Source organism: Ceratosolen solmsi, unplaced genomic scaffold, assembly GCF_000503995.2.
Source record: "Ceratosolen solmsi marchali unplaced genomic scaffold, CerSol_1.0 scaffold53, whole genome shotgun sequence".
Classification (NCBI taxonomy): Eukaryota; Metazoa; Arthropoda; class Insecta; order Hymenoptera; family Agaonidae; genus Ceratosolen; species Ceratosolen solmsi.
Genome location: NW_011948441.1, coordinates 2,030,208 through 2,040,607, shown reverse-complemented (window position 1 = coordinate 2,040,607; position 10,400 = coordinate 2,030,208). Strand labels below are relative to the sequence as shown.

The 10,400-nt window shown below is 40.3% G+C and overlaps 1 protein-coding gene across 1 annotated transcript in view; it reads left to right on the top strand.

The window, feature by feature from the left end:
* The window catches only part of ss (aryl hydrocarbon receptor spineless), a 64,613-nt gene that overhangs the window by 531 nt on the left and 53,682 nt on the right, over positions 1-10,400 (top strand). The gene's annotated exons all lie outside the window — the stretch shown is intronic.

Below are 10,400 nucleotides of genomic sequence, written 5' to 3'. Positions count from 1 at the left end.
TCCGGACCTTCCGGCTCCATTCGCGGCCCGACTGTCGGCCGAGGGTTACGGGGTTGCAAGAGGGCGCGGGAAAATTGAGCCAGAAGGTCCTGAATCACGGGTCAACCTCCCTTTGCGCATCGACGTTTCTTTGCTTAGCTTTGTGTCAAATTCGTGAATTGTGTTGTTCGACAATTGCTAACTATGATTAATTTTTTATGTGATAGTCCGGGTCGTTTGCTATCTAGCTGCGATTAAATTTTATTTTTCTTTATGTTATAAAATGCATAATTTAAAAGTCTTTTGGGCTTGCGCAGGTAGATCTAATATTCGAGTAAATGACTAAAATAAATATAGCGAGACGAGTTATTTTTTATGCTAATAGATTTAACGTTTGCTTCTTCAATTAGCACTTCTCCACGTATATTCCATTTCAGCCTATCGCCAAGTCAAATTTACCGCTTTTCTCAATTTATACGATATAGTCATATTAGTCTACAATAAAATGATTAATTTAGATTTATATAATTTAACCTGCTTTTCAGCTTTTAATTTCAACGAGACATTGGGTGCATACTCATATTATATTGATTTTAGTATTAAATTCCTTCAGGATAAGACGTTTATTTAAAAGATAGAATCGTTCATTACAAGCCTTTGTCTGTTTAACAAACAATACTTAAGTACTTGACCACCAACACATGATACAATTAGTGAATATGAATCTCAGGATGGTAATGCTTAATGTAAAAATTAGTGAATTTCTGAAAAGTGCCAGGATGCTTCGTAAAGTAAACGAATAATTAATTATTTGAAAAGTGAAGTGTAAAATTTAGTGTATATAATGAAAACTCTATGGTTGTCATTTAATACATTTCGCATTTAAAAGTAGTGTTCGAGTATTGAAAATTCGTTACTCTCGCATCATATAGAGTGTGGGGCATTTAATGAAATACAAAAACGAATACAGAGCGATCCAAGTTAAATGTAAGAGATATTTCTAGATACATAGGTATATACTCAAGATAAGTACATATTCGATAATGTTCCAGCAAAAAGTTCATCGAAAGGATAAAATAAAAGAACGAGAGAGAGAGAATGAGAGAGAGAGAGAGAATGAGAGAGAGGGAGAGAGAGAGAGAGAGAGAGAAAGAGCGAAAGGGAATTGTAATAAATTAACAGCAGTCGCTGTTAAGAAATAATTATAGTTTATTATTGTTATCGAGTATCAGAAACGGGTGCGCGGATTTGTCGGGGAGAAGGAAAGAAATGTGGTGGCAAAACGCCGTCGGGGGCTCAATGGAGTTGGTAAACAATATCAACTACAGTGAAAACCTTGAGATTGTTAAATCAATAGTTCCGTGTATAGGAAAGTGGCAGCACGGTGGGGTGAAGCCGACTTACGGGGCGGGGGTGGTGGTGTTGGTGGTGGTAGTTGGGACGAGTGGCGGTCGGTTCACTTTAGAAGAAAAAATTCTGTGAGGGCGAGGAGCCCGTTTTGCAGGACTGCAGCTGCGTTTTTTTTTCTACAGCAGTACAGATGCGTGCGCGCGTAACGCGGTCGCAATTACGAATGCACCGATGATATCTGCGCCTCGGGGAAAAGTTGGAAAAAGCGTCTAGCAGGCCAAGGGGGAGCGCATCGTTGCGGAACGGCGCACAAAGCACTCGGACATCCGGGCGACCGATGAGAATTTTCGGTATTCGAAATATCCCCGTATCGTCTCGATTCATTCTTATCGGCTCGCGTGCCGTCAGTTTCGAGTCGCGACAACGATTTCGGAGAGCCATTTGTGAAAAATGCGCGCGTCCGTCTAATCGTCGCGGCCTCTTCTATAATTTGGACTCTCGATCGCGCGGGGCGTCCAGCGGCCAAATTGGTGCGTTGCGGCAGATCGGGCCGCGAGAATCAAAAGAGGAAGAAGGGATTACTGTTATTAGGTAGCTCGCGCTCGAAGCCGGACTGATTATACCACGGGTTATCAGTCGGCCGCCATATCCGCTCATTCGCATTTATCCCATCGGTCGATCCGCCTTTGCTCTCCCGCTCTCTCTCTCTCTCTCTCCCTTCTACGAGATCTCGAGCTAGACCTCGAAGTTTAGCCGCGAACGGTGAAAAAACGAAAAGTAGCCACGCCCAGCGCGAGTCCGATTTTCTCCAGTCGCGAGAAGAAGATGCCGTGGTGTTGTATATCCGCTTTTATAAAATACTCCTAGCATCCTCCGCTCCGTCGCGTCGCAATTTACAAACAATTAAGTGCGGAGTCCTCGTCTGGCAACATTGTAGCGCCAGCGGAATTTTATCTCCCATCTGTCTAATTAATTGCAATTACTGAATTCACGCGAGCGAGATTATTTTATTGAAAGCGCAATTATGAAAAGAGTACGGACTGGATAAATAATTCAAGTAATAATAATATGAAGGAAAGCGTAGTTGATTGCATTCCGAATGGGAGAAAAGAGGAATGGCGCCACGTACTTATCTGCTTGCCGTTGTGATATTAATGAAAGGACATACGCAGTTATTCGTAGTTGAGATAATTATTGGGCGCTTCGGTGAAGGCTTATCTGGCGCCTGTTCTTGCCTCATTCCCGTCGACATTTTGTTTATTTGTTCATTAGCGCGACGAGAAGAAACACGTTGCTTCCATAATAATGTAAACATGGCAGCGGAGTTGGGAATCGTGGTCGCACAACACTGCTTTTAACCGCATAAGCACAATCACCGAAGACGGAGGGTCCGCCCGAGTCCCGAAATCTTTCTCCCAACGGCCGCTCCTCTCAATTAATATGCGCTCTTAGGGGCGCAAATATCACAGAAAGCGGTCGATCAATCGATCGGGCGTGGGCGAGTGCCCGTGCATGCGCCAAGCCGCCCGAGCGTATAATTACCCCGCCCAGTGGTTGGCTCGGGGGATGATAACACGTCTGCAGTCCCCCGGAGCTCCCGTCATGGCGAGACGAAAGAGAGGCGCTGTCGGGGGCCTCTTCAAAATGCCGCATCGCAGCTATCGTTTAAGTTAAAACGTTCCTGGTCGCGGAAAAGCTTCTACCCATTGACATGTGGATTTCGTTGTTCTGGATTTGTTGTGGATTTCGTTGGACCGGATTCTGAGATTTGCCCCTATGGAATCCCGTCGATCAGATCATCTTTGAGTTACAGTCTGACTGGACACTGATCTCGTTTAACGGCCGATATTGTAAAAGCCGAACTGTCGGACGGACAGCTAATTCGCTTTATATTTCATCCGAATTACGTCCACTTCGAAATATGCTGTTTCAAACTAATTGTGCTAGTTACAATGTCTCTTATTTACTTTGTAGGGAGGCTCGTCGATTTACAGAAGCAAGGCTTCAATTTTCATCGTCTGAGAGAAAGGGGGGGGGGGTTGCCCATACCAATATTAGATTATGATTTACGGAGTGTTCTGTCCATACATTTCATAGAAGTTCAATAATTAATTTTAAATTATGTATATTAAAAAGAAAAATCGATAATTTGCAATTTATAATTTACGCAAATTTTAAGAACAGTTTCTACACTTCCTCTTTAAATCAGAAATTAATTTTGTAAACTTATAATTATTTACAATTAGACCAGCTTGACTAAACTTAATATATAAAAGTAGCTACCATTATTTGTTTAATTAAATTCTACATTGAAGCATATACCTCTACTATTTCATTTATTTAATTTGTAGCAACAAAAATTTTATTATCATTTTCTAAAATAATCTAAATGCTAATTGCCAATCGAATCAAAGATGAATTACTGATTTTCAGTTAAAATCATAATTTAGTTATTAGTTACTATTAATTCCCTATTACTTTTTAATTATTCTAAAATATCTATATCCCGATAATCACATGAAATTTATCTCCGTTCCACGGATGAAGTGAAATAATGAGATTCGATAAAGTGTGAATTATTCAATATTACTATGTTTACATTATTACATCTGTTTAATACATATGTTACATATGTTTAATATTACATCTCGAATTTGGATTTATATTTTCTTAGATTATTAAAATTGTTGCAAAGTATATTTTAAATATTTATCGTTTTAAATGTAGGAGATTTAAATGGAAATTTGTGTAAATGATGTTTTTCTTATTAATTGATCAAAACAAGAAACTGTTTCAATTACAAAAATTACTATTGTGTCATAATGGGACAAATGGAAATCCGATTTTTATATACGAATATCGAAGTTTGCAATCACTTCCGCCTTAATCGAGAGCATTACTTTTATCAATTATTCATGGTAGCAAATGATCCCATAGCCGTTTGTGTTCTCTCAATCTCTGAAAATCATCACAAATCAATTGCTTCAAGTATATATGATCATACCTACGAGTGACTCTATGGTTTCAAAATGAAAGTAATTGAATTAATAGCGAATAATGTTGGATGTGGAAAAATTCGAGAGTAAATCATAGCGGCAAACGAACTGCTGATGATTTGCAAACTTAAGTCCACTATCGGCGAGTGTTTTGAAATCGATCGAAATATAAATAAGTCAAGCGACAAATCGACTCGGCGTTCCCGAATTTCGCATTGCTTATGACGCACGTGTACGTTCGCCCGGGCGCATGCGCGCATTATAGGAGACTCCGAATCTGCATTTATCGAGTTGGTAAACATGCATTTAATTTTCAGATAGTTTTCATCATCGGTGTATTTTAGCCGATTAGTGAATCACGATAGCATCGAATGAGTTCAGAAGTCCCGTGAGTGGAAAAATTGAAAAACTGCGATCGATATCATTAAAAGCGAAAGCTAATTTGTCTTTTGTTTTGAAGCTTTCTTCTATCGCTACATTATTGTTTAACTTTATTGTAATTGTTTATTTTTGCATGTATATATATATATATATATATTCTTGCTTACTCTGCATGCATAAAACAGATGTTTTTACCTTTTTAACCTTTATTTATTAAATAAATACTTGATGTAATTTCAAATTAAATAAGGACGATCAGACGTATATCATGTATAATTATATACAAAATAGATAAAGATAGACTCGATTAGATTATTAAGTACAGAATATATGAATGGTAATTTTACAATCAATATTCCAATGACAAAGAAAAAAAAAACGAAATAAATCAACGATCTTATGGTCAAGAATAAAGTGCAATTGTAGTAAAAATTGCTACATTATTTGTTAATCGTTTCTGTACATCTTCCAATTCATATAAATAATTAATTTCAAACGATCGAGGCAAAAAAACTCTTTTCTATAACTTCGTGCTTGGCTAAGTACTACTGATTGTTACATTAACTAGAGAAATATTCACGTGGGAATCAAAACGATATAAGTTATCGAAAAGAAAAATATCCTACATGCACGTATAGGTTATCGAAACAGATGAAACTTATTGAGCAGTAGCAATTATAAGGACACTCGGAGAAGCAGTCACGCAGCATCCGTTGTCTGAAATATCGATTTCGATGTGTTGTTGCTTTGCTCGGTAGTCTTCTCACTCATTACGGGGAAGATGGATGAGCGCACCCATGGTAATGGACATGGACGCAGTGAAATTAACACCTGTAAATTTCGGTTGGCTACAACCCTCTAATAAGCTTAATATCCTCCGCGAATACACGCGGAATCGTGATGTGATTAGCCACACGTGAGGCCACGACAAGTCTCGCGTCAGCGATCAATCGATCACGTTTATCTTTGCCTCCGAGGCAATACAATGTGATGCTTTTTGAAATCTGCACATACGTATGCGGGAAGGAGGTTGCTGTCACTGTTTTGTTTACTTTGTGAACTTATCGCATGGACTATTCATTGTCTTGTATGTCGAGTTCGGGGAATTAGTGAAAATAGACTTCTCGATGTTACTGGAAGAGCTACTGATGATGATATTAAGAAATAAGATACATTTGGTACTAAAATTTAATGAAGTTTTTTAAATTTTTAATTTGTTTCGAGTATTTAAATAAGCAGATAAATGCAATTTTATCTGCTCAATATATATTCGTCTGAAAAATAATAAGCTTTTGCATTAAATTTTTGTGATAAATTTTGAATTGAACGTATAGTTATGATAATAAAGGAGCAATGTATCAATTTACTTGTATTAACTACAATGACAACATTTATATAATTGTATATACACGTTTGAATAATGAAATAGAAAATTGATTTTTGCTAAATATTATTCATAAAAAGACATGTCTATTCTTAAATTAAATATATGTTATAGAGTTAATATTAGCATTTTTCCTCAATACGTAAATAATTAATAAGAAAGTATAATAAACTAGCAGGATATGCCAATATAACTTGCCAAGCTCCAATACAACTTTTAATTCCTAATTTACAATTTACAACAAATTCCTAATTTAATAAAACAATCAAATAAAAGAACCACCATTTTACTACATATGTGCGCACGCGTGCGCACACGTGGGCGTATGCACGTATACGAAGAATATAAAATTTAAAAGAAAATAGGAAAATGTAGTATACAGAGTAATACGAAGGAAAATAAAAAAGCCCAATTTATTTTAATTGAAATTTTCTATGTTGTAATATTTCGTTCCAGATTCAGTTTACGTATGGTTTAATAATCCTAACGCAATTCGAATTGCCAAATAAGCTATTATATTCCTATCTAAATTCATAGAATTTTTTTTTATAGGTACTCAATCTTATGATTTTGCACTAAATTCATTGGCACAGTCATATAGTCGTTACAAAAAAATGGACTTTAAGTTTGACTATCTACTCTCTCACCAATCTACACTTACAGCTTGATTACTGATTGCAACAAGCGTATCGCGCCCCTCCCCCCTCCGTCACTCTCCCTCTCACGCTGCTCTATCTATCTATCTATCTATATCCTGAATCGTATAATACAAAGGAATACGTTGGTATCCCAGGCGTTAGGATTTGAAAATCAGTATCATCAGACTTAGTATTCACGAGTGACGAGATTGAGGCTGGCGGTTCAAGTACAAATGTCTTCACGGTCCGCCAACAACACGGATGTGAACGAAAGGATATCGATCGAAAGCTAGACGACGATGGCGACGGGAGCCAATAAAGCCTGATAGAAGCCTTGGTTATCTAAGGCCGCGCGGGACTGGTACGCGAGATTACGGGGCGGCTCCGCGACTATGCGAGGTTGCGTAGCAGCGGCTGGTACTCGGGTGCACAGACTGATACCGGCTGCGACGTGCCCCTGTACGAAGGTCTGCGAGCTTCCGCCCTTCCACTTGTGATTTATCGCCGTCCGTTTCCCTTTAACCCCGTGGCCGCGACTCCGGGGGCGGACTACTGCCGCCGCCAATTGCTAGCGTACGGTAAAGCTGACCCCCGCGTATTGCACAATGGACTACTCGTGCAGTCGGGTAAGGAGGCGCGCATCGCTGCTTACAGAGAAGCATGGGAGCCCCATCACCGGACCCAGCCTCATCGCATCCAATTAAGCGTGTACGCATCGTCTTTTATAATCGATCGCGAGAGCCAGGGACTCACCTGTCGGCCCTCAACTCGCCGTTCGGCTTCAGGAACGGATCCACGCCGTAAAATCGACTCGAGGATCAATAATGCCGATTCGCCCCGGATCATTTTTCCTTTTTAATTATACGCGGCTTAGCAAGAGGGCACAACCCCATTAACCGCTCGCTCGGGTGCAACGCTACCGCTCTCTCCTCTACCTCCTTCTCCTCCTCCTCCTACTACTACTACATATTACTACTACTGCTGTTGCTGCTGCTGTTACTGCTATCTACTACATACCGCTCAACCGCTACTACTACATGCTACTTTGCCGCGCAGCTTCCTCTTGGTCCCTTCGTTTTCGACTCGTCTTATTTGCCATTCGCCTGTAGCCTCCGGACAGCCAAATTGAAGCCAAATTGAAAAGTAACCGAATTGAAGAGCTCAACACCCGTTCGCTGCTTGGCTCTTTAAGCAGCCTTTCCACCTAGATACGATAATACATTCTGTCGGACTCCCGACGCCCTGTTGTCTGGAAAATGCATATGTGGAACATCTCTGTATAGGCAAGTACTCTGCTTATCGTGCTCGAAAGCATTTGCTTTTTGCCAATCAACTTATGCTGCGATCAGACGATCGGGATAGTTTCCAGAAAAGACATTGGAAAAAGAGAGGATAGGGTGCGCGTCGAAACATCAACTAGTACCAGGGCAAAGTAAATAATCGGCATTTAAAGAGAAATACGTCTCTCTCTCTCTCTCTCTCTCTCTCTCTCTCTCTCCCTTTCTCTCTCTCTCTTTCTCCCTCTTTTCCTCTATCTCTCACTCTCTTCTTCTGTTTCTCCATTCCCGAGCTTTTCGTCTTGCTCACTAGCGTGAGGGCCTGAAAATTTTTCACTACCTTGGGTTGCTGCCTAATGGTTATTGCCTTATTGGCTTATTGGCTCATTGCAGCTTATGGCCTTATTGCCGAGTCGTTCTCCTCGATAATTCCCACCCGGGATCCTTCTCCCTTTCCTTCACTCGCTCCGTTTCTTTTTTCGGCGAGCGGGAGGCAAGTCTCGGTCATTTTTGGCCAAGCACAAGATATTTATCCGTGGGATATCGACTCGGAGGCGCGAGTCGGGGTCAGGCCTCCGCCCCGATGCGTAATTGCCTGCCTCCAATGCTTAATATATGTGCAATGCCAGAATGCGCATGAGTTCCGGATCTCGTCGTTCTTCCCTCGCTCTCTCTCTCTCTCTCTCTCGCTCTCTCTCTCTCTCTCTCACACACACACACACACACACACACACATACTTATTCTTTCTATCTTCTTCTCCTTGGCCTTCCCTTCTCTCGATAGTGAACGGATTTCACGCTCACTGCCCCATCGTCTCATATCTTCCAAAAGTCGAGACACATTAAACCCCAGGAGCTTTATCGCCTCCCGATATCGCAGATCTCCCGGGTATCTTGTTTCGCGCAAAAAGAATAAGATCCCAGTACTATAACGTATATTATACAGCGCCAGGGCTGCGTCATTCGCCATTTCTCATCGCCTGCTCCATGTGCCCTTCTCGCGAATTTACCTTCCCTCAAACTCATCTATCGCTATATCGCAAATCGCCGCGAGCCTCTAACACCGATCACCTCAAATCTTTTTGCTTAAACGATCAGACAATTAATTCTTTATTGATAGAAGAGCCTATAACGAGCTCGTCTATCTGTACATTGAGTAATGTCTTTTGGATCTTCCCTTATATCATCTTATTGATCAAGTAACTATTAATGTGGCACTTCAAAATCAAATTGCTTATGCGTGCTCGATTATTATTCATTAGTTCATCAATTGATTGTGAAAGCAATGCTTATCATTAGCATTCGTTAAAAATGACATTTCGATTTTACTCATTTTGTTTAATCCAACATTATTGATTGGGTTGTTAATAATCTTGTAGAATATAGCTTAAATCATAACGGCAATGTTATTAAATCTTACAAATCAATATAACATATTACATCTACTGGACATTATATAAGTTTGAATTGACTTTGATGCAACAGCCATACAGATAAGCGGCTGTTTACAAAACTACAAACTTTCTAAAATAAAGTCGGCAATATAGCTGGAAAAGAGCTCATTTGAGAGATAATTGAATAAACGCGAAGAATTATTTGAAATAACTGATAAATGGCTGTGATACTTATTTTAAAATTAATGTGCCGCAATAAAGGTAGGGATAAGTATGTATTTCTTGTGCGCAGATGCCATAATTATTTATCGCGAAGAAGAAATGTCGAAATTCAAAGTTTATTTGAAGGAGGATTGCACAGTGGACGGTAGAATTAAGAGGAAAAAAAAGAAGATAGGGAGAAGGAGAAAGAGGAGGAGGAGGAGGAGGAGGAGAAAAAAATAAGAAGAAGTAGAATAATAAAAAGAAGAAGAAGCGAACGTAAGTAGCAGATGCTGCCGAGGGAAAAGAAGTCGAGTCGAAATATTTGAGATCAGCCGAAATTACCGGACTCGAGTTCAGCTATGTAAGAACGGTGTAGAAGAAAATTGAACGGCTATCGAGACGAATGGTGGCGCGACTTAGTCGTGTGTGGTAGTACGAGACGAAGGATGGCATGAGGAAAGGTTATGAAAGATACCGGAAGGACGAGCGGCTTTTCTATCCGCGTTCGCGTTTTTTTTTCCTTGGTTGTCCCCCAAGCAGAGGGACTTCTTTGCGACAGCTTGGTCGGTTTAAAGAAACGCCCGTAAACAAAAGAGACGGCGCTCTGAAAAAAGAGGACTGAGCGGCGTTGCCGAGTTCAAGAGCGAATTGCCCTCAGCCTCGGGGCACAGACGTCGGAGCTATTTTGCTTTTAGTGCTGGCCAGAACGGCTTAGCGCTCTTATTTCGCCAGCTAACCTCCAACCGTCCCTTCCCTCCCACTTAGAATTTTCCACGGATAGTCTTTCTCACGACGCT